The sequence below is a fragment of the Crinia signifera genome, chromosome 3 (genome assembly GCF_055691185.1).
Source record: "Crinia signifera chromosome 3, ASM5569118v1, whole genome shotgun sequence".
Classification (NCBI taxonomy): domain Eukaryota; kingdom Metazoa; phylum Chordata; class Amphibia; order Anura; family Myobatrachidae; genus Crinia; species Crinia signifera.
The window spans coordinates 333,957,460-333,982,997 of NC_139219.1; the positions used below are offsets into that span (position 1 = coordinate 333,957,460).

At 38.9% G+C, this 25,538-nt stretch overlaps 24 non-coding genes across 24 annotated transcripts; all 24 read left to right on the forward strand.

Moving 5' to 3' along the window:
- Positions 1 to 2,193: 2,193 nt before the first annotated feature.
- On the forward strand, positions 2,194 to 2,265 carry TRNAG-UCC (transfer RNA glycine (anticodon UCC)). Its single transcript has one exon. It is a non-coding gene; the product is annotated as a tRNA-Gly (tRNA).
- Positions 2,266 to 4,512: 2,247 nt separating this feature from the next.
- Positions 4,513 to 4,584, forward strand: TRNAG-UCC (transfer RNA glycine (anticodon UCC)). The gene has a single exon. It is a non-coding gene; the product is annotated as a tRNA-Gly (tRNA).
- Positions 4,585 to 5,509: 925 nt separating this feature from the next.
- Positions 5,510 to 5,581, forward strand: TRNAG-UCC (transfer RNA glycine (anticodon UCC)). Its single transcript has one exon. It is a non-coding gene; the product is annotated as a tRNA-Gly (tRNA).
- A 267-nt stretch (positions 5,582 to 5,848) lies between these two features.
- Positions 5,849 to 5,920, forward strand: TRNAG-UCC (transfer RNA glycine (anticodon UCC)). The gene has a single exon. It is a non-coding gene; the product is annotated as a tRNA-Gly (tRNA).
- A 257-nt stretch (positions 5,921 to 6,177) lies between these two features.
- On the forward strand, positions 6,178 to 6,249 carry TRNAG-UCC (transfer RNA glycine (anticodon UCC)). Its single transcript has one exon. It is a non-coding gene; the product is annotated as a tRNA-Gly (tRNA).
- Positions 6,250 to 7,174: 925 nt separating this feature from the next.
- On the forward strand, positions 7,175 to 7,246 carry TRNAG-UCC (transfer RNA glycine (anticodon UCC)). Its single transcript has one exon. It is a non-coding gene; the product is annotated as a tRNA-Gly (tRNA).
- A 925-nt stretch (positions 7,247 to 8,171) lies between these two features.
- TRNAG-UCC (transfer RNA glycine (anticodon UCC)) lies at positions 8,172 to 8,243 on the forward strand. Its single transcript has one exon. It is a non-coding gene; the product is annotated as a tRNA-Gly (tRNA).
- Positions 8,244 to 9,158: 915 nt separating this feature from the next.
- TRNAG-UCC (transfer RNA glycine (anticodon UCC)) lies at positions 9,159 to 9,230 on the forward strand. The gene has a single exon. It is a non-coding gene; the product is annotated as a tRNA-Gly (tRNA).
- A 267-nt stretch (positions 9,231 to 9,497) lies between these two features.
- TRNAG-UCC (transfer RNA glycine (anticodon UCC)) lies at positions 9,498 to 9,569 on the forward strand. The gene has a single exon. It is a non-coding gene; the product is annotated as a tRNA-Gly (tRNA).
- Positions 9,570 to 10,720: 1,151 nt separating this feature from the next.
- Positions 10,721 to 10,792, forward strand: TRNAG-UCC (transfer RNA glycine (anticodon UCC)). Its single transcript has one exon. It is a non-coding gene; the product is annotated as a tRNA-Gly (tRNA).
- Positions 10,793 to 11,059: 267 nt separating this feature from the next.
- TRNAG-UCC (transfer RNA glycine (anticodon UCC)) lies at positions 11,060 to 11,131 on the forward strand. The gene has a single exon. It is a non-coding gene; the product is annotated as a tRNA-Gly (tRNA).
- Positions 11,132 to 11,737: 606 nt separating this feature from the next.
- Positions 11,738 to 11,809, forward strand: TRNAG-UCC (transfer RNA glycine (anticodon UCC)). The gene has a single exon. It is a non-coding gene; the product is annotated as a tRNA-Gly (tRNA).
- A 4,253-nt stretch (positions 11,810 to 16,062) lies between these two features.
- On the forward strand, positions 16,063 to 16,134 carry TRNAG-UCC (transfer RNA glycine (anticodon UCC)). Its single transcript has one exon. It is a non-coding gene; the product is annotated as a tRNA-Gly (tRNA).
- Positions 16,135 to 16,409: 275 nt separating this feature from the next.
- Positions 16,410 to 16,481, forward strand: TRNAG-UCC (transfer RNA glycine (anticodon UCC)). Its single transcript has one exon. It is a non-coding gene; the product is annotated as a tRNA-Gly (tRNA).
- A 596-nt stretch (positions 16,482 to 17,077) lies between these two features.
- Positions 17,078 to 17,149, forward strand: TRNAG-UCC (transfer RNA glycine (anticodon UCC)). Its single transcript has one exon. It is a non-coding gene; the product is annotated as a tRNA-Gly (tRNA).
- A 925-nt stretch (positions 17,150 to 18,074) lies between these two features.
- On the forward strand, positions 18,075 to 18,146 carry TRNAG-UCC (transfer RNA glycine (anticodon UCC)). Its single transcript has one exon. It is a non-coding gene; the product is annotated as a tRNA-Gly (tRNA).
- A 267-nt stretch (positions 18,147 to 18,413) lies between these two features.
- On the forward strand, positions 18,414 to 18,485 carry TRNAG-UCC (transfer RNA glycine (anticodon UCC)). Its single transcript has one exon. It is a non-coding gene; the product is annotated as a tRNA-Gly (tRNA).
- Positions 18,486 to 19,417: 932 nt separating this feature from the next.
- TRNAG-UCC (transfer RNA glycine (anticodon UCC)) lies at positions 19,418 to 19,489 on the forward strand. The gene has a single exon. It is a non-coding gene; the product is annotated as a tRNA-Gly (tRNA).
- Positions 19,490 to 20,414: 925 nt separating this feature from the next.
- Positions 20,415 to 20,486, forward strand: TRNAG-UCC (transfer RNA glycine (anticodon UCC)). The gene has a single exon. It is a non-coding gene; the product is annotated as a tRNA-Gly (tRNA).
- A 925-nt stretch (positions 20,487 to 21,411) lies between these two features.
- TRNAG-UCC (transfer RNA glycine (anticodon UCC)) lies at positions 21,412 to 21,483 on the forward strand. The gene has a single exon. It is a non-coding gene; the product is annotated as a tRNA-Gly (tRNA).
- Positions 21,484 to 22,757: 1,274 nt separating this feature from the next.
- Positions 22,758 to 22,829, forward strand: TRNAG-UCC (transfer RNA glycine (anticodon UCC)). The gene has a single exon. It is a non-coding gene; the product is annotated as a tRNA-Gly (tRNA).
- A 586-nt stretch (positions 22,830 to 23,415) lies between these two features.
- Positions 23,416 to 23,487, forward strand: TRNAG-UCC (transfer RNA glycine (anticodon UCC)). Its single transcript has one exon. It is a non-coding gene; the product is annotated as a tRNA-Gly (tRNA).
- A 925-nt stretch (positions 23,488 to 24,412) lies between these two features.
- On the forward strand, positions 24,413 to 24,484 carry TRNAG-UCC (transfer RNA glycine (anticodon UCC)). Its single transcript has one exon. It is a non-coding gene; the product is annotated as a tRNA-Gly (tRNA).
- A 265-nt stretch (positions 24,485 to 24,749) lies between these two features.
- TRNAG-UCC (transfer RNA glycine (anticodon UCC)) lies at positions 24,750 to 24,821 on the forward strand. Its single transcript has one exon. It is a non-coding gene; the product is annotated as a tRNA-Gly (tRNA).
- The last annotated feature ends 717 nt before the right edge of the window (positions 24,822 to 25,538 follow it).

The following is a 25,538-nucleotide window of genomic DNA, read 5'->3' on the forward strand; positions in this document are numbered from 1 at the left end:
AAAGTTCATGAACATTGTTCAAAGCTTTGTAAAATGTATGATATCTTCCTATAAAAATTACTTTTGATTCCATCCCTGTCTGAGGTACTCCTTTTATATTGTTTCAATCATTTCAGTCAAGCCATGGTGAAACATGGCATCTCGTGCATATTTTTAGAACATGTAACCTGACTTACGTACTTGGGAAATATTTGCTTTAGCAGACTCAGTCAAGCAATGGTGTTATAGTGGTGAGCATAGCTGCCTTCAAAGCAGTTGACCCGGGTTTGATTCCCGGCCAACGCAGTTTTTTCATACTTCCAAATGTTATTGAGCATGTTCTCGGATCAAAAGTTCATTAACAATGTTCAAAGCTTTGTAAAATGTATGATATCTTCCTATAAAAATTACTTTTGATTCCATCCCTGTCTGAGGTACTCCTTTTATATTGTTTCAATCATTTCAGTCAAGCCATGGTGTAACATGGCATCTCGTGCATATTTTTAGAACATGTGACCTGACTTACGTACTTGGGAAATATTTGCTTTAGAAGACTCAGTCAAGCGTTGGTGGTATAGTGGTGAGCATAGCTGCCTTCCAAGCAGTTTACCCGGGTTCGATTCCCGGCCAACGCAGTTTTTTCATACTTCCAAATGTTACTACCATACTTCCAGCATGTTCTCGGATCAAAAGTTCATGAACATTGTTCAAAGCTTTGTAAAATGTATGATATCTTCCTATAAAAAATACTTTTGATTCCATCCCTGTCTGAGGTACTCCTTTTATATTGTTTCAATCATTTCAGTCAAGCCATGGTGTAACATGGCATCTCGTGCATATTTTTAGAACATGTAACCTGACTTACGTACTTGGGAAATATTTGCTTTAGCAGACTCAGTCAAGCGTTGGTGGTATAGTTGTGAGCATAGCTGCCTTCCAAGCAGTTGACCCGGGTTCGATTCCCGGCCAACGCAGTTTTTTCATACTTCCAAATGTTAATACCATACTTCCAGCATGTTCTCGGATCAAAAGTTCATGAACATTGTTCAAAGCTTTGTAAAATGTATGATATCTTCCTATAAAAATTACTTTTGATTCCATCCCTGTCTGAGGTACTCCTTTTATATTGTTTCAATCATTTCAGTCAAGCCATGGTGAAACATGGCATCTCGTGCATATTTTTAGAACATGTAACCTGACTTACGTACTTGGGAAATATTTGCTTTAGCAGACTCAGTCAAGCGTTGGTGGTATAGTGGTGAGCATAGCTGCCTTCCAAGCAGTTAACCCGGGTTCGATTCCCGGCCAACGCAGTTTTTTCATACTTCGGATCAAAAGTTCATGAACAATGTTCAAAGCGTTGTAAAATTCATGATATCTTCCTATAAAAAATACTTTTGATTCCATCCCTGTCTGAGGTACTCCCTAAATATTGTTTCAATCATTTCAGTCAAGCCATGGTGTAACATGGCATCTCGTGCATATTTTTAGTACATGTGACCTGACTTACGTACTTGGGAAATATTTGCTTTAGCAGACTCAGTCAAGCAATGGTGTTATAGTGGTGAGCATAGCTGCCTTCAAAGCAGTTGACCCGGGTTTGATTCCCGGCCAACGCAGTTTTTTCATACTTCCAAATTTTATTGAGCATGTTCTCGGATCAAAAGTTCATTAACAATGTTCAAAGCTTTGTAAAATGTATGATATCTTCCTATAAAAATTACTTTTGATTCCATCCCTGTCTGAGGTACTCCTTTTATATTGTTTCAATCATTTCAGTCAAGCCATGGTGTAACATGGCATCTCATGCATATTTTTAGAACATGTGAAATGACTTACGTACTTGGGAAATATTTGCTTTAGCAGACTCAGTCAAGCGTTGGTGGTATAGTGGTGAGCATTGCTGCTTTCAAGCAGTTGACCCGGGTTCGATTCCCGGCCAACGCAGTTTTTTCATACTTCCAAATGTTACTACCATACTTCCAGCATGTTCTTGGATCAAAAGTTCATGAACAATGTTCAAAGCTTTGTAAAATGTATGATATCTTCCTATAAAAATTACTTTTGATTCCTTCCCTGTCTGAGGTACTCCTTTTATATTGTTTCAATCATTTCAGTCAAGCCATGGTGTAACATGGCATCTCGTGCATATTTTTAGAACATGTAACCTGACTTACGTACTTGGGAAATATTTGCTTTAGCAGACTCAGTCAAGCGTTGGTGGTATAGTGGTGAGCATAGCTGCCTTCCAAGCAGTTGACCCGGGTTCGATTCCCGGCCAACGCAGTTTTTTCATACTTCCAAATGTTAATACCATACTTCCAGCATGTTCTCGGATCAAAAGTTCATGAACATTGTTCAAAGCTTTGTAAAATGTATGATATCTTCCTATAAAAATTACTTTTGATTCCATCCCTGTCTGAGGTACTCCTTTTATATTGTTTCAATCATTTCAGTCAAGCCATGGTGAAACATGGCATCTCGTGCATATTTTTAGAACATGTAACCTGACTTACGTACTTGGGAAATATTTGCTTTAGCAGACTCAGTCAAGCAATGGTGTTATAGTGGTGAGCATAGCTGCCTTCAAAGCAGTTGACCCGGGTTTGATTCCCGGCCAACGCAGTTTTTTCATACTTCCAAATGTTATTGAGCATGTTCTCGGATCAAAAGTTCATTAACAATGTTCAAAGCTTTGTAAAATGTATGATATCTTCCTATAAAAATTACTTTTGATTCCATCCCTGTCTGAGGTACTCCTTTTATATTGTTTCAATCATTTCAGTCAAGCCATGGTGTAACATGGCATCTCGTGCATATTTTTAGAACATGTGACCTGACTTACGTACTTGGGAAATATTTGCTTTAGAAGACTCAGTCAAGCGTTGGTGGTATAGTGGTGAGCATAGCTGCCTTCCAAGCAGTTTACCCGGGTTCGATTCCCGGCCAACGCAGTTTTTTCATACTTCCAAATGTTACTACCATACTTCCAGCATGTTCTCGGATCAAAAGTTCATGAACATTGTTCAAAGCTTTGTAAAATGTATGATATCTTCCTATAAAAAATACTTTTGATTCCATCCCTGTCTGAGGTACTCCTTTTATATTGTTTCAATCATTTCAGTCAAGCCATGGTGTAACATGGCATCTCGTGCATATTTTTAGAACATGTAACCTGACTTACGTACTTGGGAAATATTTGCTTTAGCAGACTCAGTCAAGCGTTGGTGGTATAGTTGTGAGCATAGCTGCCTTCCAAGCAGTTGACCCGGGTTCGATTCCCGGCCAACGCAGTTTTTTCATACTTCCAAATGTTAATACCATACTTCCAGCATGTTCTCGGATCAAAAGTTCATGAACATTGTTCAAAGCTTTGTAAAATGTATGATATCTTCCTATAAAAATTACTTTTGATTCCATCCCTGTCTGAGGTACTCCTTTTATATTGTTTCAATCATTTCAGTCAAGCCATGGTGAAACATGGCATCTCGTGCATATTTTTAGAACATGTAACCTGACTTACGTACTTGGGAAATATTTGCTTTAGCAGACTCAGTCAAGCGTTGGTGGTATAGTGGTGAGCATAGCTGCCTTCCAAGCAGTTAACCCGGGTTCGATTCCCGGCCAACGCAGTTTTTTCATACTTCGGATCAAAAGTTCATGAACAATGTTCAAAGCGTTGTAAAATTCATGATATCTTCCTATAAAAAATACTTTTGATTCCATCCCTGTCTGAGGTACTCCCTAAATATTGTTTCAATCATTTCAGTCAAGCCATGGTGTAACATGGCATCTCGTGCATATTTTTAGTACATGTGACCTGACTTACGTACTTGGGAAATATTTGCTTTAGCAGACTCAGTCAAGCAATGGTGTTATAGTGGTGAGCATAGCTGCCTTCAAAGCAGTTGACCCGGGTTTGATTCCCGGCCAACGCAGTTTTTTCATACTTCCAAATTTTATTGAGCATGTTCTCGGATCAAAAGTTCATTAACAATGTTCAAAGCTTTGTAAAATGTATGATATCTTCCTATAAAAATTACTTTTGATTCCATCCCTGTCTGAGGTACTCCTTTTATATTGTTTCAATCATTTCAGTCAAGCCATGGTGTAACATGGCATCTCATGCATATTTTTAGAACATGTGAAATGACTTACGTACTTGGGAAATATTTGCTTTAGCAGACTCAGTCAAGCGTTGGTGGTATAGTGGTGAGCATTGCTGCTTTCAAGCAGTTGACCCGGGTTCGATTCCCGGCCAACGCAGTTTTTTCATACTTCCAAATGTTACTACCATACTTCCAGCATGTTCTTGGATCAAAAGTTCATGAACAATGTTCAAAGCTTTGTAAAATGTATGATATCTTCCTATAAAAATTACTTTTGATTCCTTCCCTGTCTGAGGTACTCCTTTTATATTGTTTCAATCATTTCAGTCAAGCCATGGTGTAACATGGCATCTCGTGCATATTTTTAGAACATGTAACCTGACTTACGTACTTGGGAAATATTTGCTTTAGCAGACTCAGTCAAGCGTTGGTGGTATAGTGGTGAGCATAGCTGCCTTCCAAGCAGTTGACCCGGGTTCGATTCCCGGCCAACGCAGTTTTTTCATACTTCCAAATGTTATTGAGCATGTTCTCGGATCAAAAGTTCATGAACAATGTTCAAAGCGTTGTAAAATTCATGATATCTTCCTATAAAAAATACTTTTGATTCCATCCCTGTCTGAGGTACTCCCTAAATATTGTTTCAATCATTTCAGTCAAGCCATGGTGTAACATGGCATCTCGTGCATATTTTTAGAACATGTAACCTGACTTACGTACTTGGGAAATATTTGCTTTAGCAGACTCAGTCAAGCGTTGGTGGTATAGTGGTGAGCATAACTGCCTTCCAAGCAGTTGACCCGGGTTCGATTCCCGGCCAACGCAGTTTTTTCATACTTCCAAATTTTATTGAGCATGTTCTCGGATCAAAAGTTCATTAACAATGTTCAAAGCTTTGTAAAATGTATGATATCTTCCTATAAAAATTACTTTTGATTCCATCCCTGTCTGAGGTACTCCTTTTATATTGTTTCAATCATTTCAGTCAAGCCATGGTGTAACATGGCATCTCGTGCATATTTTTAGAACATGTGACCTGACTTACGTACTTGGGAAATATTTGCTTTAGAAGACTCAGTCAAGCGTTGGTGGTATAGTGGTGAGCATAGCTGCCTTCCAAGCAGTTTACCCGGGTTCGATTCCCGGCCAACGCAGTTTTTTCATACTTCCAAATGTTACTACCATACTTCCAGCATGTTCTCGGATCAAAAGTTCATGAACATTGTTCAAAGCTTTGTAAAATGTATGATATCTTCCTATAAAAAAAACTTTTGATTCCATCCCTGTCTGAGGTACTCCTTTTATATTGTTTCAATCATTTCAGTCAAGCCATGGTGTAACATGGCATCTCGTGCATATTTTTAGAACATGTAACCTGACTTACGTACTTGGGAAATATTTGCTTTAGCAGACTCAGTCAAGCGTTGGTGGTATAGTGGTGAGCATAGCTGCCTTCCAAGCAGTTGACCCGGGTTCGATTCCCGGCCAACGCAGTTTTTTCATACTTCCAAATGTTACTACCATACTTCCAGCATGTTCTCGGATCAAAAGTTCATGAACATTGTTCAAAGCTTTGTAAAATGTATGATATCTTCCTATAAAAATTACTTTTGATTCCATCCCTGTCTGAGGTACTCCTTTTATATTGTTTCAATCATTTCAGTCAAGCCATGGTGTAACATGGCATCTCGTGCATATTTTTAGAACATGTAACCTGACTTACGTACTTGGGAAATATTTGCTTTAGCAGACTCAGTCAAGCGTTGGTGGTATAGTGGTGAGCATAGCTGCCTTCCAAGCAGTTGACCCGGGTTCGATTCCCGGCCAACGCAGTTTTTTCATACTTCCAAATGTTATTGAGCATGTTCTCGGATCAAAAGTTCATGAACAATGTTCAAAGCGTTGTAAAATTCATGATATCTTCCTATAAAAAATACTTTTGATTCCATCCCTGTCTGAGGTACTCCCTAAATATTGTTTCAATCATTTCAGTCAAGCCATGGTGTAACATGGCATCTCGTGCATATTTTTAGTACATGTGACCTGACTTACGTACTTGGGAAATATTTGCTTTAGCAGACTCAGTCAAGCGTTGGTGGTATAGTGGTGAGCATAGCTGCCTTCCAAGCAGTTGACCCGGGTTCGATTCCCGGCCAACGCAGTTTTTTCATACTTCCAAATGTTACTACCATACTTCAAGCATGTTCTCGGATCAAAAGTTCATGAACAATGTTCAAAGCTTTGTAAAATGTATGATATCTTCCTATAAAAAATACTTTTGATACCATCCCTGTCTGAGGTACTCCCTAAATATTGTTTCAATCATTTCAGTCAAGCCATGGTGTAACATGGCATCTCGTGCATATTTTTAGAACATGTGACCTGACTTACGTACTTGGGAAATATTTGCTTTAGCAGACTCAGTCAAGCAATGGTGTTATAGTGGTGAGCATAGCTGCCTTCAAAGCAGTTGACCCGGGTTTGATTCCCGGCCAACGCAGTTTTTTCATACTTCCAAATGTTATTGAGCATGTTCTCGGATCAAAAGTTCATGAACAATGTTCAAAGCTTTGTAAAATTCATGATATCTTCCTATAAAAAATACTTTTGATACCATCCCTGTCTGAGGTACTCCCTAAATATTGTTTCAATCATTTCAGTCAAGCCATGGTGTAACATGGCATCTCGTGCATATTTTTAGAACATGTGACCTGACTTACGTACTTGGGAAATATTTGCTTTAGCAGACTCAGTCAAGCAATGGTGTTATAGTGGTGAGCATAGCTGCCTTCAAAGCAGTTGACCCGGGTTTGATTCCCGGCCAACGCAGTTTTTTCATACTTCCAAATGTTATTGAGCATGTTCTCGGATCAAAAGTTCATTAACAATGTTCAAAGCTTTGTAAAATGTATGATATCTTCCTATAAAAATTACTTTTGATTCCATCCCTGTCTGAGGTACTCCTTTTATATTGTTTCAATCATTTCAGTCAAGCCATGGTGTAACATGGCATCTCGTGCATATTTTTAGAACATGTGACCTGACTTACGTACTTGGGAAATATTTGCTTTAGAAGACTCAGTCAAGCGTTGGTGGTATAGTGGTGAGCATAGCTGCCTTCCAAGCAGTTGACCCGGGTTCGATTCCCGGCCAACGCAGTTTTTTCATACTTCCAAATGTTATTGAGCATGTTCTCGGATCAAAAGTTCATGAACAATGTTCAAAGCTTTGTAAAATTCATGATATCTTCCTATAAAAAATACTTTTGATACCATCCCTGTCTGAGGTACTTCCTAAATATTGTTTCAATCATTTCAGTCAAGCCATGGTGTAACATGGCATCTCGTGCATATTTTTAGAACATGTGACCTGACTTACGTACTTGGGAAATATTTGCTTTAGCAGACTCAGTCAAGCAATGGTGTTATAGTGGTGAGCATAGCTGCCTTCAAAGCAGTTGACCCGGGTTTGATTCCCGGCCAACGCAGTTTTTTCATACTTCCAAATGTTATTGAGCATGTTCTCAGATCAAAAGTTCATTAACAATGTTCAAAGCTTTGTAAAATGTATGATATCTTCCTATAAAAATTACTTTTGATTCCATCCCTGTCTGAGGTACTCCTTTTATATTGTTTCAATCATTTCAGTCAAGCCATGGTGTAACATGGCATCTCGTGCATATTTTTAGAACATGTGACCTGACTTACGTACTTGGGAAATATTTGCTTTAGAAGACTCAGTCAAGCGTTGGTGGTATAGTGGTGAGCATAGCTGCCTTCCAAGCAGTTTACCCGGGTTCGATTCCCGGCCAACGCAGTTTTTTCATACTTCCAAATGTTACTACCATACTTCCAGCATGTTCTCGGATCAAAAGTTCATGAACATTGTTCAAAGCTTTGTAAAATGTATGATATCTTCCTATAAAAATTACTTTTGATTCCATCCCTGTCTGAGGTACTCCTTTTATATTGTTTCAATCATTTCAGTCAAGCCATGGTGTAACATGGCATCTCGTGCATATTTTTAGAACATGTAACCTGACTTACGTACTTGGGAAATATTTGCTTTAGCAGGCTCAGTCAAGCGTTGGTGGTATAGTGGTGAGCATAGCTGCCTTCCAAGCAGTTGACCCGGGTTCGATTCCCGGCCAACGCAGTTTTTTCATACTTCCAAATGTTATTGAGCATGTTCTCGGATCAAAAGTTCATGAACAATGTTCAAAGCTTTGTAAAATTCATGATATCTTCCTATAAAAAATACTTTTGATACCATCCCTGTCTGAGGTACTCCCTAAATATTGTTTCAATCATTTCAGTCAAGCCATGGTGTAACATGGCATCTCGTGCATATTTTTAGAACATGTGACCTGACTTACGTACTTGGGAAATATTTGCTTTAGCAGACTCAGTCAAGCAATGGTGTTATAGTGGTGAGCATAGCTGCCTTCAAAGCAGTTGACCCGGGTTTGATTCCCGGCCAACGCAGTTTTTTCATACTTCCAAATGTTATTGAGCATGTTCTCGGATCAAAAGTTCATTAACAATGTTCAAAGCTTTGTAAAATGTATGATATCTTCCTATAAAAATTACTTTTGATTCCATCCCTGTCTGAGGTACTCCTTTTATATTGTTTCAATCATTTCAGTCAAGCCATGGTGTAACATGGCATCTCGTGCATATTTTTAGAACATGTGACCTGACTTACGTACTTGGGAAATATTTGCTTTAGAAGACTCAGTCAAGCGTTGGTGGTATAGTGGTGAGCATAGCTGCCTTCCAAGCAGTTTACCCGGGTTCGATTCCCGGCCAACGCAGTTTTTTCATACTTCCAATTGTTATTGAGCATGTTCTCGGATCAAAAGTTCATGAACAATGTTCAAAGCTTTGTAAAATTCATGATATCTTCCTATAAAAAATACTTTTGATACCATCCCTGTCTGAGGTACTCCCTAAATATTGTTTCAATCATTTCAGTCAAGCCATGGTGTAACATGGCATCTCGTGCATATTTTTAGAACATGTAACCTGACTTACGTACTTGGGAAATATTTGCTTTAGCAGACTCAGTCAAGCGTTGGTGGTATAGTGGTGAGCATAGCTGCCTTCCAAGCAGTAGACCCGGGTTCGATTCCCGGCCAACGCAGTTTTTTCATACTTCCAAATGTTACTACCATACTTCCAGCATGTTCTCGGATCAAAAGTTCATGAACATTGTTCAAAGCTTTGTAAAATGTATGATATCTTCCTATAAAAATTACTTTTGATTCCATCCCTGTCTGAGGTACTCCTTTTATATTGTTTCAATCATTTCAGTCAAGCCATGGTGTAACATGGCATCTCGTGCATATTTTTAGAACATGTAACCTGACTTACGTACTTGGGAAATATTTGCTTTAGCAGACTCAGTCAAGCGTTGGTGGTATAGTGGTGAGCATAGCTGCCTTCCAAGCAGTTGACCCGGGTTCGATTCCCGGCCAACGCAGTTTTTTCATACTTCCAAATGTTATTGAGCATGTTCTCGGATCAAAAGTTCATGAACAATGTTCAAAGCTTTGTAAAATTCATGATATCTTCCTATAAAAAATACTTTTGATACCATCCCTGTCTGAGGTACTCCCTAAATATTGTTTCAATCATTTCAGTCAAGCCATGGTGTAACATGGCATCTCGTGCATATTTTTAGAACATGTGACCTGACTTACGTACTTGGGAAATATTTGCTTTAGCAGACTCAGTCAAGCAATGGTGTTATAGTGGTGAGCATAGCTGCCTTCAAAGCAGTTGACCCGGGTTTGATTCCCGGCCAACGCAGTTTTTTCATACTTCCAAATGTTATTGAGCATGTTCTCAGATCAAAAGTTCATTAACAATGTTCAAAGCTTTGTAAAATGTATGATATCTTCCTATAAAAATTACTTTTGATTCCATCCCTGTCTGAGGTACTCCTTTTATATTGTTTCAATCATTTCAGTCAAGCCATGGTGTAACATGGCATCTCGTGCATATTTTTAGAACATGTGACCTGACTTACGTACTTGGGAAATATTTGCTTTAGAAGACTCAGTCAAGCGTTGGTGGTATAGTGGTGAGCATAGCTGCCTTCCAAGCAGTTTACCCGGGTTCGATTCCCGGCCAACGCAGTTTTTTCATACTTCCAATTGTTATTGAGCATGTTCTCGGATCAAAAGTTCATGAACAATGTTCAAAGCTTTGTAAAATTCATGATATCTTCCTATAAAAAATACTTTTGATACAATCCCTGTCTGAGGTACTCCCTAAATATTGTTTCAATCATTTCAGTCAAGCCATGGTGTAACATGGCATCTCGTGCATATTTTTAGAACATGTAACCTGACTTACGTACTTGGCCAACGCAGTTTTTTCATACTTCCAATTGTTATTGAGCATGTTCTCGGATCAAAAGTTCATGAACAATGTTCAAAGCTTTGTAAAATTCATGATATCTTCCTATAAAAAATACTTTTGATACAATCCCTGTCTGAGGTACTCCCTAAATATTGTTTCAATCATTTCAGTCAAGCCATGGTGTAACATGGCATCTCGTGCATATTTTTAGAACATGTAACCTGACTTACGTACTTGGGAAATATTTGCTTTAGCAGACTCAGTCAAGCGTTGGTGGTATAGTGGTGAGCATAGCTGCCTTCCAAGCAGTTGACCCGGGTTCGATTCCCGGCCAACGCAGTTTTTTCATACTTCCAAATGTTACTACCATACTTCCAGCATGTTCTCGGATCAAAAGTTCATGAACATTGTTCAAAGCTTTTTAAAATGTATGATATCTTCCTATAAAAATTACTTTTGATTCCATCCCTGTCTGAGGTACTCCTTTTATATTGTTTCAATCATTTCAGTCAAGCCATGGTGTAACATGGCATCTCGTGCATATTTTTAGAACATGTAACCTGACTTACGTACTTGGGAAATATTTGCTTTAGCAGACTCAGTCAAGCGTTGGTGGTATAGTGGTGAGCATAGCTGCCTTCCAAGCAGTTGACCCGGGTTCGATTCCCGGCCAACGCAGTTTTTTCATACTTCCAAATGTTACTACCATACTTCCAGCATGTTCTCGGATCAAAAGTTCATGAACATTGTTCAAAGCTTTGTAAAATGTATGATATCTTCCTATAAAAATTACTTTTGATTCCATCCCTGTCTGAGGTACTCCTTTTATATTGTTTCAATCATTTCAGTCAAGCCATGGTGTAACATGGCATCTCGTGCATATTTTTAGAACATGTGACCTGACTTACGTACTTGGGAAATATTTGCTTTAGAAGACTCAGTCAAGTGTTGGTGGTATAGTGGTGAGCATAGCTGCCTTCCAAGCAGTTGACCCGGGTTCGATTCCCGGCCAACGCAGTTTTTTCATACTTCCAAATGTTACTACCATACTTCCAGCATGTTCTCGGATCAAAAGTTCATGAACATTGTTCAAAGCTTTTTAAAATGTATGATATCTTCCTATAAAAATTACTTTTGATTCCATCCCTGTCTGAGGTACTCCTTTTATATTGTTTCAATCATTTCAGTCAAGCCATGGTGTAACATGGCATCTCGTGCATATTTTTAGAACATGTAACCTGACTTACGTACTTGGGAAATATTTGCTTTAGCAGACTCAGTCAAGCGTTGGTGGTATAGTGGTGAGCATAGCTGCCTTCCAAGCAGTTGACCCGGGTTCGATTCCCGGCCAACGCAGTTTTTTCATACTTCCAAATGTTACTACCATACTTCCAGCATGTTCTCGGATCAAAAGTTCATGAACATTGTTCAAAGCTTTGTAAAATGTATGATATCTTCCTATAAAAATTACTTTTGATTCCATCCCTGTCTGAGGTACTCCTTTTATATTGTTTCAATCATTTCAGTCAAGCCATGGTGTAACATGGCATCTCGTGCATATTTTTAGAACATGTGACCTGACTTACGTACTTGGGAAATATTTGCTTTAGAAGACTCAGTCAAGTGTTGGTGGTATAGTGGTGAGCATAGCTGCCTTCCAAGCAGTTTACCCGGGTTCGATTCCCGGCCAACGCAGTTTTTTCATACTTCCAAATGTTACTACCATACTTCCAGCATGTTCTCGGATCAAAAGTTCATGAACATTGTTCAAAGCTTTGTAAAATGTATGATATCTTCCTATAAAAATTACTTTTGATTCCATCGCTGTCTGAGGTACTCCTTTTATATTGTTTCAATCATTTCAGTCAAGCCATGGTGTAACATGGCATCTCGTGCATATTTTTAGAACATGTGACCTGACTTACGTACTTGGGAAATATTTGCTTTAGAAGACTCAGTCAAGCGTTGGTGGTATAGTGGTGAGCATAGCTGCCTTCCAAGCAGTTTACCCGGGTTCGATTCCCGGCCAACGCAGTTTTTTCATACTTCCAAATGTTACTACCATACTTCCAGCATGTTCTCGGATCAAAAGTTCATGAACATTGTTCAAAGCTTTGTAAAATGTATGATATCTTCCTATAAAAAATACTTTTGATTCCATCCCTGTCTGAGGTACTCCTTTTATATTGTTTCAATCATTTCAGTCAAGCCATGGTGTAACATGGCATCTCGTGCATATTTTTAGAACATGTAACCTGACTTACGTACTTGGGAAATATTTGCTTTAGCAGACTCAGTCAAGCGTTGGTGGTATAGTGGTGAGCATAGCTGCCTTCCAAGCAGTTGATCCGGGTTCGATTCCCGGCCAACGCAGTTTTTTCATACTTCCAGCATGTTCTCGGATCAAAAGTTCATGAACATTGTTCAAAGCTTTGTAAAATGTATGATATCTTCCTATAAAAATTACTTTTGATTCCATCCCTGTCTGAGGTACTCCTTTTATATTGTTTCAATCATTTCAGTCAAGCCATGGTGTAACATGGCATCTCGTGCATATTTTTAGAACATGTAACCTGACTTACGTACTTGGGAAATATTTGCTTTAGCAGACTCAGTCAAGCGTTGGTGGTATAGTGGTGAGCATAGCTGCCTTCCAAGCAGTTGACCCGGGTTCGATTCCCGGGCAACGCAGTTTTTTCATACTTCCAAATGTTATTGAGCATGTTCTCGGATCAAAAGTTCATGAACAATGTTCAAAGCGTTGTAAAATTCATGATATCTTCCTATAAAAAATACTTTTGATTCCATCCCTGTCTGAGGTACTCCCTAAATATTGTTTCAATCATTTCAGTCAAGCCATGGTGTAACATGGCATCTCGTGCATATTTTTAGTACATGTGACCTGACTTACGTACTTGGGAAATATTTGCTTTAGCAGACTCAGTCAAGCAATGGTGTTATAGTGGTGAGCATAGCTGCCTTCAAAGCAGTTTACCCGGGTTCGATTCCCGGCCAACGCAGTTTTTTCATACTTCCAAATGTTACTACCATACTTCCAGCATGTTCTCGGATCAAAAGTTCATGAACATTGTTCAAAGCTTTGTAAAATGTATGATATCTTCCTATAAAAATTACTTTTGATTCCATCCCTGTCTGAGGTACTCCTTTTATATTGTTTCAATCATTTCAGTCAAGCCATGGTGTAACATGGCATCTCGTGCATATTTTTAGAACATGTGACCTGACTTACGTACTTGGGAAATATTTGCTTTAGAAGACTCAGTCAAGTGTTGGTGGTATAGTGGTGAGCATAGCTGCCTTCCAAGCAGTTTACCCGGGTTCGATTCCCTGCCAACGCAGTTTTTTCATACTTCCAAATGTTACTACCATACTTCCAGCATGTTCTCGGATCAAAAGTTCATGAACATTGTTCAAAGCTTTGTAAAATGTATGATATCTTCCTATAAAAATTACTTTTGATTCCATCCCTGTCTGAGGTACTCCTTTTATATTGTTTCAATCATTTCAGTCAAGCCATGGTGTAACATGGCATCTCGTGCATATTTTTAGAACATGTGACCTGACTTACGTACTTGGGAAATATTTGCTTTAGAAGACTCAGTCAAGCGTTGGTGGTATAGTGGTGAGCATAGCTGCCTTCCAAGCAGTTTACCCGGGTTCGATTCCCGGCCAACGCAGTTTTTTCATACTTCCAAATGTTACTACCATACTTCCAGCATGTTCTCGGATCAAAAGTTCATGAACATTGTTCAAAGCTTTGTAAAATGTATGATATCTTCCTATAAAAAATACTTTTGATTCCATCCCTGTCTGAGGTACTCCTTTTATATTGTTTCAATCATTTCAGTCAAGCCATGGTGTAACATGGCATCTCGTGCATATTTTTAGAACATGTAACCTGACTTACGTACTTGGGAAATATTTGCTTTAGCAGACTCAGTCAAGCGTTGGTGGTATAGTGGTGAGCATAGCTGCCTTCCAAGCAGTTGATCCGGGTTCGATTCCCGGCCAACGCAGTTTTTTCATACTTCCAGCATGTTCTCGGATCAAAAGTTCATGAACATTGTTCAAAGCTTTGTAAAATGTATGATATCTTCCTATAAAAATTACTTTTGATTCCATCCCTGTCTGAGGTACTCCTTTTATATTGTTTCAATCATTTCAGTCAAGCCATGGTGTAACATGGCATCTCGTGCATATTTTTAGAACATGTAACCTGACTTACGTACTTGGGAAATATTTGCTTTAGCAGACTCAGTCAAGCGTTGGTGGTATAGTGGTGAGCATAGCTGCCTTCCAAGCAGTTGACCCGGGTTCGATTCCCGGGCAACGCAGTTTTTTCATACTTCCAAATGTTATTGAGCATGTTCTCGGATCAAAAGTTCATGAACAATGTTCAAAGCGTTGTAAAATTCATGATATCTTCCTATAAAAAATACTTTTGATTCCATCCCTGTCTGAGGTACTCCCTAAATATTGTTTCAATCATTTCAGTCAAGCCATGGTGTAACATGGCATCTCGTGCATATTTTTAGTACATGTGACCTGACTTACGTACTTGGGAAATATTTGCTTTAGCAGACTCAGTCAAGCAATGGTGTTATAGTGGTGAGCATAGCTGCCTTCAAAGCAGTTGACCCGGGTTCGATTCCCGGCCAACGCAGTTTTTTCATACTTCCAAATTTTATTGAGCATGTTCTCGGATCAAAAGTTCATGAACAATGTTCAAAGCGTTGTAAAATTCATGATATCTTCCTATAAAAAATACTTTTGATACCATCCCTGTCTGAGGTACTCCCTAAATATTGTTTCAATCATTTCAGTCAAGCCATGGTGTAACATGGCATCTCGTGCATATTTTTAGAACATGTGACCTGACTTACGTACTTGGGAAATATTTGCTTTAGCAGACTCAGTCAAGCAATGGTGTTATAGTGGTGAGCATAGCTGCCTTCAAAGCAGTTGACCCGGGTTTGATTCCCGGCCAACGCAGTTTTTTCATACTTCCAAATGTTATTGAGCATGTTCTCAGATCAAAAGTTCATTAACAATGTTCAAAGCTTTGTAAAATGTATGATATCTTCCTATAAAAATTACTTTTGATTCCATCCCTGTCTGAGGTACTCCTTTTATATTGTTTCAATCATTTCAGTCAAGCCATGGTGTAACATGGCATCTCGTGCATATTTTTAGAACATGTGACCTGACTTACGTACTTGGGAAATATTTGCTTTAGAAGACTCAGTCAAGCGTTGGTGGTATAGTGGTGAGCATAGCTGCCTTCCAAGCAGTTTACCCGGGTTCGATTCCCGGCCAACGCAGTTTTTTCATACTTCCAAATGTTACTACCATACTTCCAGCATGTTCTCGGATCAAAAGTTCATGAACATTGTTCAAAGCTTTGTAAAATGTATGATATCTTCCTATAAAAATTACTTTTGATTCCATCCCTGTCTGAGGTACTCCTTTTATATTGTTTCAATCATTTCAGTCAAGCCATGGTGTAACATGGCATCTCATGCATATTTTTAGAACATGTGAAATGACTTACGTACTTGGGAAATATTTGCTTTAGCAGACTCAGTCAAGCGTTGGTGGTATAGTGGTGAGCATAGCTGCCTTCCAAGCAGTTGACCCGGGTTCGATTCCCGGCCAACGCAGTTTTTTCATACTTCCAAATGTTACTACCATACTTCCAGCATGTTCTCGGATCAAAAGTTCATGAACATTGTTCAAAGCTTTGTAAAATGTATGATATCTTCCTATAAAAATTACTTTTGATTCCTTCCCTGTCTGAGGTACTCCTTTTATATTGTTTCAATCATTTCAGTCAAGCCATGGTGTAACATGGCATCATGGCATCTCGTGCATATTTTTAGAACATGTGACCTGACTTACGTACTTGGGAAATATTTGCTTTAGCAGACGCAGTCAAGCGTTGGTGGTATAGTGGTGAGCATAGCTGCCTTCCAAGCAGTTGACCCGGGTTCGATTCCCGGCCAACGCAGTTTTTTCATACTTCCAAATGTTACTACCATACTTCAAGCATGTTCTCGGATCAAAAGTTCATGAACAATGTTCAAAGCTTTGTAAAATGTATGATATCTTCCTATAAAAATTACTTTTGATTCCATCCCTGTCTGAGGTACTCCTTTTATGTTGTTTCAATCATTTCAGTCAAGCCATGGTGTAACATGGCATCTCGTGCATATTTTTAGAACATGTAACCTGACTTACGTACTTGGGATATATTTGCTTTAGCAGACTCAGTCAAGCGTTGGTGGTATAGTGGTGAGCATAGCTGCCTTCCAAGCAGTTGACCCTTGTTCGATTCCCGGCCAACGCAGTTTTTTCATACTTCCAAATGTTATTGAGCATGTTCTCGGATCAAAAGTTCATGAACAATGTTCAAAGCTTTGTAAAATTCATGATATCTTCCTATAAAAATTACTTTTGATTCCATCCCTGTCTGAGGTACTCCTTTTATATTGTTTCAATCATTTCAGTCAAGCCATGGTGTAACATGGCATCTCGTGCATATTTTTAGAACATGTAACCTGACTTACGTACTTGGGAAATATTTGCTTTAGCAGACTCAGTCAAGCGTTGGTGGTATAGTGGTGAGCATAGCTGCCTTCCAAGCAGTTGACCCGGGTTCGATTCCCGGCCAACGCAGTTTTTTCATACTTCCAAATGTTATTGAGCATGTTCTCGGATCAAAAGTTCATGAACAATGTTCAAAGCTTTGTAAAATTCATGATATCTTCCTATAAAAAATACTTTTGATACCATCCCTGTCTGAGGTACTCCCTAAATATTGTTTCAATCATTTCAGTCAAGCCATGGTGTAACATGGCATCTCGTGCATATTTTTAGAACATGTGACCTGACTTACGTACTTGGGAAATATTTGCTTTAGCAGACTCAGTCAAGCAATGGTGTTATAGTGGTGAGCATAGCTGCCTTCAAAGCAGTTGACCCGGGTTTGATTCCCGGCCAACGCAGTTTTTTCATACTTCCAAATGTTATTGAGCATGTTCTCGGATCAAAAGTTCATTAACAATGTTCAAAGCTTTGTAAAATGTATGATATCTTCCTATAAAAATTACTTTTGATTCCATCCCTGTCTGAGGTACTCCTTTTATATTGTTTCAATCATTTCAGTCAAGCCATGGTGTAACATGGCATCTCGTGCATATTTTTAGAACATGTGACCTGACTTACGTACTTGGGAAATATTTGCTTTAGAAGACTCAGTCAAGCGTTGGTGGTATAGTGGTGAGCATAGCTGCCTTCCAAGCAGTTTACCTGGGTTCGATTCCCGGCCAACGCAGTTTTTTCATACTTCCAAATGTTACTACCATACTTCCAGCATGTTCTCGGATCAAAAGTTCATGAACATTGTTCAAAGCTTTGTAAAATGTATGATATCTTCCTATAAAAAATACTTTTGATTCCATCCCTGTCTGAGGTACTCCTTTTATATTGTTTCAATCATTTCAGTCAAGCCATGGTGTAACATGGCATCTCGTGCATATTTTTAGAACATGTAACCTGACTTACGTACTTGGGAAATATTTGCTTTAGCAGACTCAGTCAAGCGTTGGTGGTATAGTGGTGAGCATAGCTGCCTTCCAAGCAGTTGACCCGGGTTCGATTCCCGGCCAACGCAGTTTTTTCATACTTCCAAATGTTACTACCATACTTCCAGCATGTTCTCGGATCAAAAGTTCATGAACATTGTTCAAAGCTTTGTAAAATGTATGATATCTTCCTATAAAAATTACTTTTGATTCCATCCCTGTCTGAGGTACTCCTTTTATATTGTTTCAATCATTTCAGTCAAGCCATGGTGTAACATGGCATCTCGTGCATATTTTTAGAACATGTAACCTGACTTACGTACTTGGGAAATATTTGCTTTAGCAGACTCAGTCAAGCGTTGGTGGTATAGTGGTGAGCATAGCTGCCTTCCAAGCAGTTGACCCGGGTTCGATTCCCGGCCAACGCAGTTTTTTCATACTTCCAAATGTTATTGAGCATGTTCTCGGATCAAAAGTTCATGAACAATGTTCAAAGCGTTGTAAAATTCATGATATCTTCCTATAAAAAATACTTTTGATTCCATCCCTGTCTGAGGTACTCCCTAAATATTGTTTCAATCATTTCAGTCAAGCCATGGTGTAACATGGCATCTCGTGCATATTTTTAGTACATGTGACCTGACTTACGTACTTGGGAAATATTTGCTTTAGCAGACTCAGTCAAGCAATGGTGTTATAGTGGTGAGCATAGCTGCCTTCAAAGCAGTTGACCCGGGTTCGATTCCCGGCCAACGCAGTTTTTTCATACTTCCAAATTTTATTGAGCATGTTCTCGGATCAAAAGTTCATTAACAATGTTCAAAGCTTTGTAAAATGTATGATATCTTCCTATAAAAATTACTTTTGATTCCATCCCTGTCTGAGGTACTCCTTTTATATTGTTTCAATCATTTCAGTCAAGCCATGGTGTAACATGGCATCTCATGCATATTTTTAGAACATGTGAAATGACTTACGTACTTGGGAAATATTTGCTTTAGCAGACTCAGTCAAGCGTTGGTGGTATAGTGGTGAGCATTGCTGCTTCCAAGCAGTTGACCCGGGTTCGATTCCCGGCCAACGCAGTTTTTTCATACTTCCAAATGTTACTACCATACTTCCAGCATGTTCTTGGATCAAAAGTTCATGAACAATGTTCAAAGCTTTGTAAAATGTATGATATCTTCCTATAAAAATTACTTTTGATTCCTTCCCTGTCTGAGGTACTCCTTTTATATTGTTTCAATCATTTCAGTCAAGCCATGGTGTAACATGGCATCATGGCATCTCGTGCATATTTTTAGAACATGTGACCTGACTTACGTACTTGGGAAATATTTGCTTTAGCAGACTCAGTCAAGCGTTGGTGGTATAGTGGTGAGCATAGCTGCCTTCCAAGCAGTTGACCCGGGTTCGATTCCCGGCCAACGCAGTTTTTTCATACTTCCAAATGTTACTACCATACTTCCAGCATGTTCTCGGATCAAAAGTTCATGAACATTGTTCAAAGCTTTGTAAAATGTATGATATCTTCCTATAAAAATTACTTTTGATTCCATCCCTGTCTGAGGTACTCCTTTTATATTGTTTCAATCATTTCAGTCAAGCCATGGTGTAACATGGCATCTCGTGCATATTTTTAGAACATGTAACCTGACTTACGTACTTGGGAAATATTTGCTTTAGCAGACTCAGTCAAGCGTTGGTGGTATAGTGGTGAGCATAGCTGCCTTCCAAGCAGTTGACCCGGGTTCGATTCCTGGCCAACGCAGTTTTTTCATACTTCCAAATGTTATTGAGCATGTTCTCGGATCAAAAGTTCATGAACAATGTTCAAAGCGTTGTAAAATTCATGATATCTTCCTATAAAAAATACTTTTGATTCCATCCCTGTCTGAGGTACTCCCTAAATATTGTTTCAATCATTTCAGTCAAGCCATGGTGTAACATGGCATCTCGTGCATATTTTTAGTACATGTGACCTGACTTACGTACTTGGGAAATATTTGCTTTAGCAGACTCAGTCAAGCAATGGTGTTATAGTGGTGAGCATAGCTGCCTTCAAAGCAGTTGACCCGGGTTCGATTCCCGGCCAACGCAGTTTTTTCATACTTCCAAATTTTATTGAGCATGTTCTCGGATCAAAAGTTCATTAACAATGTTCAAAGCTTTGTAAAATTCATGATATCTTCCTATAAAAATTACTTTTGATTCCATCCCTGTCTGAGGTACTCCTTTTATATTGTTTCAATCATTTCAGTCAAGCCATGGTGTAACATGGCATCTCGTGCATATTTTTAGAACATGTAACCTGACTTACGTACTTGGGAAATATTTGCTTTAGCAGACTCAGTCAAGCGTTGGTGGTATAGTGGTGAGCATAGCTGCCTTCCAAGCAGTTGACCCGGGTTCGATTCCCGGCCAACGCAGTTTTTTCATACTTCCAAATGTTATTGAGCATGTTCTCGGATCAAAAGTTCATGAACAATGTTCAAAGCTTTGTAAAATTCATGATATCTTCCTATAAAAAATACTTTTGATACCATCCCTGTCTGAGGTACTCCCTAAATATTGTTTCAATCATTTCAGTCAAGCCATGGTGTAACATGGCATCTCGTGCATATTTTTAGAACATGTGACCTGACTTACGTACTTGGGAAATATTTGCTTTAGCAGACTCAGTCAAGCAATGGTGTTATAGTGGTGAGCATAGCTGCCTTCAAAGCAGTTGACCCGGGTTTGATTCCCGGCCAACGCAGTTTTTTCATACTTCCAAATGTTATTGAGCATGTTCTCGGATCAAAAGTTCATTAACAATGTTCAAAGCTTTGTAAAATGTATGATATCTTCCTATAAAAATTACTTTTGATTCCATCCCTGTCTGAGGTACTCCTTTTATATTGTTTCAATCATTTCAGTCAAGCCATGGTGTAACATGGCATCTCGTGCATATTTTTAGAACATGTGACCTGACTTACGTACTTGGGAAATATTTGCTTTAGAAGACTCAGTCAAGCGTTGGTGGTATAGTGGTGAGCATAGCTGCCTTCCAAGCAGTTTACCCGGGTTCGATTCCCGGCCAACGCAGTTTTTTCATACTTCCAAATGTTACTACCATACTTGCAGCATGTTCTCGGATCAAAAGTTCATGAACATTGTTCAAAGCTTTGTAAAATGTATGATATCTTCCTATAAAAAATACTTTTGATTCCATCCCTGTCTGAGGTACTCCTTTTATATTGTTTCAATCATTTCAGTCAAGCCATGGTGTAACATGGCATCTCGTGCATATTTTTAGAACATGTAACCTGACTTACGTACTTGGGAAATATTTGCTTTAGCAGACTCAGTCAAGCGTTGGTGGTATAGTGGTGAGCATAGCTGCCTTCCAAGCAGTTGACCCGGGTTCGATTCCCGGCCAACGCAGTTTTTTCATACTTCCAAATGTTAATACCATACTTCCAGCATGTTCTCGGATCAAAAGTTCATGAACATTGTTCAAAGCTTTGTAAAATGTATGATATCTTCCTATAAAAATTACTTTTGATTCCATCCCTGTCTGAGGTACTCCTTTTATATTGTTTCAATCATTTCAGTCAAGCCATGGTGAAACATGGCATCTCGTGCATATTTTTAGAACATGTAACCTGACTTACGTACTTGGGAAATATTTGCTTTAGCAGACTCAGTCAAGCAATGGTGTTATAGTGGTGAGCATAGCTGCCTTCAAAGCAGTTGACCCGGGTTTGATTCCCGGCCAACGCAGTTTTTTCATACTTCCAAATGTTATTGAGCATGTTCTCGGATCAAAAGTTCATTAACAATGTTCAAAGCTTTGTAAAATGTATGATATCTTCCTATAAAAATTACTTTTGATTCCATCCCTGTCTGAGGTACTCCTTTTATATTGTTTCAATCATTTCAGTCAAGCCATGGTGTAACATGGCATCTCGTGCATATTTTTAGAACATGTGACCTGACTTACGTACTTGGGAAATATTTGCTTTAGAAGACTCAGTCAAGCGTTGGTGGTATAGTGGTGAGCATAGCTGCCTTCCAAGCAGTTTACCCGGGTTCGATTCCCGGCCAACGCAGTTTTTTCATACTTCCAAATGTTACTACCATACTTCCAGCATGTTCTCGGATCAAAAGTTCATGAACATTGTTCAAAGCTTTGTAAAATGTATGATATCTTCCTATAAAAAATACTTTTGATTCCATCCCTGTCTGAGGTACTCCTTTTATATTGTTTCAATCATTTCAGTCAAGCCATGGTGTAACATGGCATCTCGTGCATATTTTTAGAACATGTAACCTGACTTACGTACTTGGGAAATATTTGCTTTAGCAGACTCAGTCAAGCGTTGGTGGTATAGTTGTGAGCATAGCTGCCTTCCAAGCAGTTGACCCGGGTTCGATTCCCGGCCAACGCAGTTTTTTCATACTTCCAAATGTTAATACCATACTTCCAGCATGTTCTCGGATCAAAAGTTCATGAACATTGTTCAAAGCTTTGTAAAATTCATGATATCTTCCTATAAAAATTACTTTTGATTCCATCCCTGTCTGAGGTACTCCTTTTATATTGTTTCAATCATTTCAGTCAAGCCATGGTGTAACATGGCATCTCGTGCATATTTTTAGAACATGTAACCTGACTTACGTACTTGGGAAATATTTGCTTTAGCAGACTCAGTCAAGCGTTGGTGGTATAGTGGTGAGCATAGCTGCCTTCCAAGCAGTTGACCCGGGTTCGATTCCCGGCCAACGCAGTTTTTTCATACTTCCAAATGTTATTGAGCATGTTCTCGGATCAAAAGTTCATGAACAATGTTCAAAGCTTTGTAAAATTCATGATATCTTCCTATAAAAAATACTTTTGATACCATCCCTGTCTGAGGTACTCCCTAAATATTGTTTCAATCATTTCAGTCAAGCCATGGTGTAACATGGCATCTCGTGCATATTTTTAGAACATGTGACCTGACTTACGTACTTGGGAAATATTTGCTTTAGCAGACTCAGTCAAGCAATGGTGTTATAGTGGTGAGCATAGCTGCCTTCAAAGCAGTTGACCCGGGTTTGATTCCCGGCCAACGCAGTTTTTTCATACTTCCAAATGTTATTGAGCATGTTCTCGGATCAAAAGTTCATGAACAATGTTCAAAGCTTTGTAAAATTCATGATATCTTCCTATAAAAATTACTTTTGATTCCATCCCTGTCTGAGGTACTCCTTTTATATTGTTTCAATCATTTCAGTCAAGCCATGGTGTAACATGGCATCTCGTGCATATTTTTAGAACATGTAACCTGACTTACGTACTTGGGAAATATTTGCTTTAGCAGACTCAGTCAAGCGTTGGTGGTATAGTGGTGAGCATAGCTGCCTTCCAAGCAGTTGACCCGGGTTCGATTCCCGGCCAACGCAGTTTTTTCATACTTCCAAATGTTATTGAGCATGTTCTCGGATCAAAAGTTCATGAACAATGTTCAAAGCTTTGTAAAATTCATGATATCTTCCTATAAAAAATACTTTTGATACCATCCCTGTCTGAGGTACTCCCTAAATATTGTTTCAATCATTTCAGTCAAGCCATGGTGTAACATGGCATCTCGTGCATATTTTTAGAACATGTGACCTGACTTACGTACTTGGGAAATATTTGCTTTAGCAGACTCAGTCAAGCAATGGTGTTATAGTGGTGAGCATAGCTGCCTTCAAAGCAGTTGACCCGGGTTTGATTCCCGGCCAACGCAGTTTTTTCATACTTCCAAATGTTATTGAGCATGTTCTCGGATCAAAAGTTCATTAACAATGTTCAAAGCTTTGTAAAATGTATGATATCTTCCTATAAAAATTACTTTTGATTCCATCCCTGTCTGAGGTACTCCTTTTATATTGTTTCAATCATTTCAGTCAAGCCATGGTGTAACATGGCATCTCGTGCATATTTTTAGAACATGTGACCTGACTTACGTACTTGGGAAATATTTGCTTTAGAAGACTCAGTCAAGCGTTGGTGGTATAGTGGTGAGCATAGCTGCCTTCCAAGCAGTTTACCCGGGTTCGATTCCCGGCCAACGCAGTTTTTTCATACTTCCAAATGTTACTACCATACTTCCAGCATGTTCTCGGATCAAAAGTTCATGAACATTGTTCAAAGCTTTGTAAAATGTATGATATCTTCCTATAAAAAATACTTTTGATTCCATCCCTGTCTGAGGTACTCCTTTTATATTGTTTCAATCATTTCAGTCAAGCCATGGTGTAACATGGCATCTCGTGCATATTTTTAGAACATGTAACCTGACTTACGTACTTGGGAAATATTTCCTTTTGCAGTCTCAGTCAAGCGTTGGTGGTATAGTGGTGAGCATAGCTGCCTTCCAAGCAGTTGACCCGGGTTCGATTCCCGGCCAACGCAGTTTTTTCATACTTCCAAATGTTATTGAGCATGTTCTCGGATCAAAAGTTCATGAACAATGTTCAAAGCGTTGTAAAATTCATGATATCTTCCTATAAAAAATACTTTTGATTCCATCCCTGTCTGAGGTACTCCCTAAATATTGTTTCAATCATTTCAGTCAAGCCATGGTGTAACATGGCATCATGGCATCTCGTGCATATTTTTAGAACATGTGACCTGACTTACGTACTTGGGAAATATTTGCTTTAGCAGACTCAGTCAAGCGTTGGTGGTATAGTGGTGAGCATAGCTGCCTTCCAAGCAGTTGACCCGGGTTCGATTCCCGGCCAACGCAGTTTTTTCATACTTCCAAATGTTACTACCATACTTCAAGCATGTTCTCGGATCAAAAGTTCATGAACAATGTTCAAAGCTTTGTAAAATGTATGATATCTTCCTATAAAAAATACTTTTGATACCATCCCTGTCTGAGGTACTCCCTAAATATTGTTTCAATCATTTCAGTCAAGCCATGGTGTAACATGGCATCTCGTGCATATTTTTAGAACATGTGACCTGACTTACGTACTTGGGAAATATTTGCTTTAGCAGACTCAGTCAAGCAATGGTGTTATAGTGGTGAGCATAGCTGCCTTCAAAGCAGTTGACCCGGGTTCGATTCCCTGCCAACGCAGTTTTTTCATACTTCCAAATGTTATTGAGCATGTTCTCGGATCAAAAGTTCATTAACAATGTTCAAAGCTTTGTAAAATGTCTGATATCTTCCTATAAAAATTACTTTTGATTCCATCCTTGTCTGAGGTACTCCTTTTATATTGTTTCAATCATTTCAGTCAAGCCATGGTGTAACATGGCATCTCGTGCATATTTTTAGAACATGTGACCTGACTTACGTACTTGGGAAATATTTGCTTTAGCAGACTCAGTCAAGCGTTGGTGGTATAGTGGAGAGCATAGCTGCCTTCCAAGCAGTTGACCCGGGTTCGATTCCCGGCCAACGCAGTTTTTTCATACTTCCAAATGTTACTACCATACTTCCAGCATGTTCTCG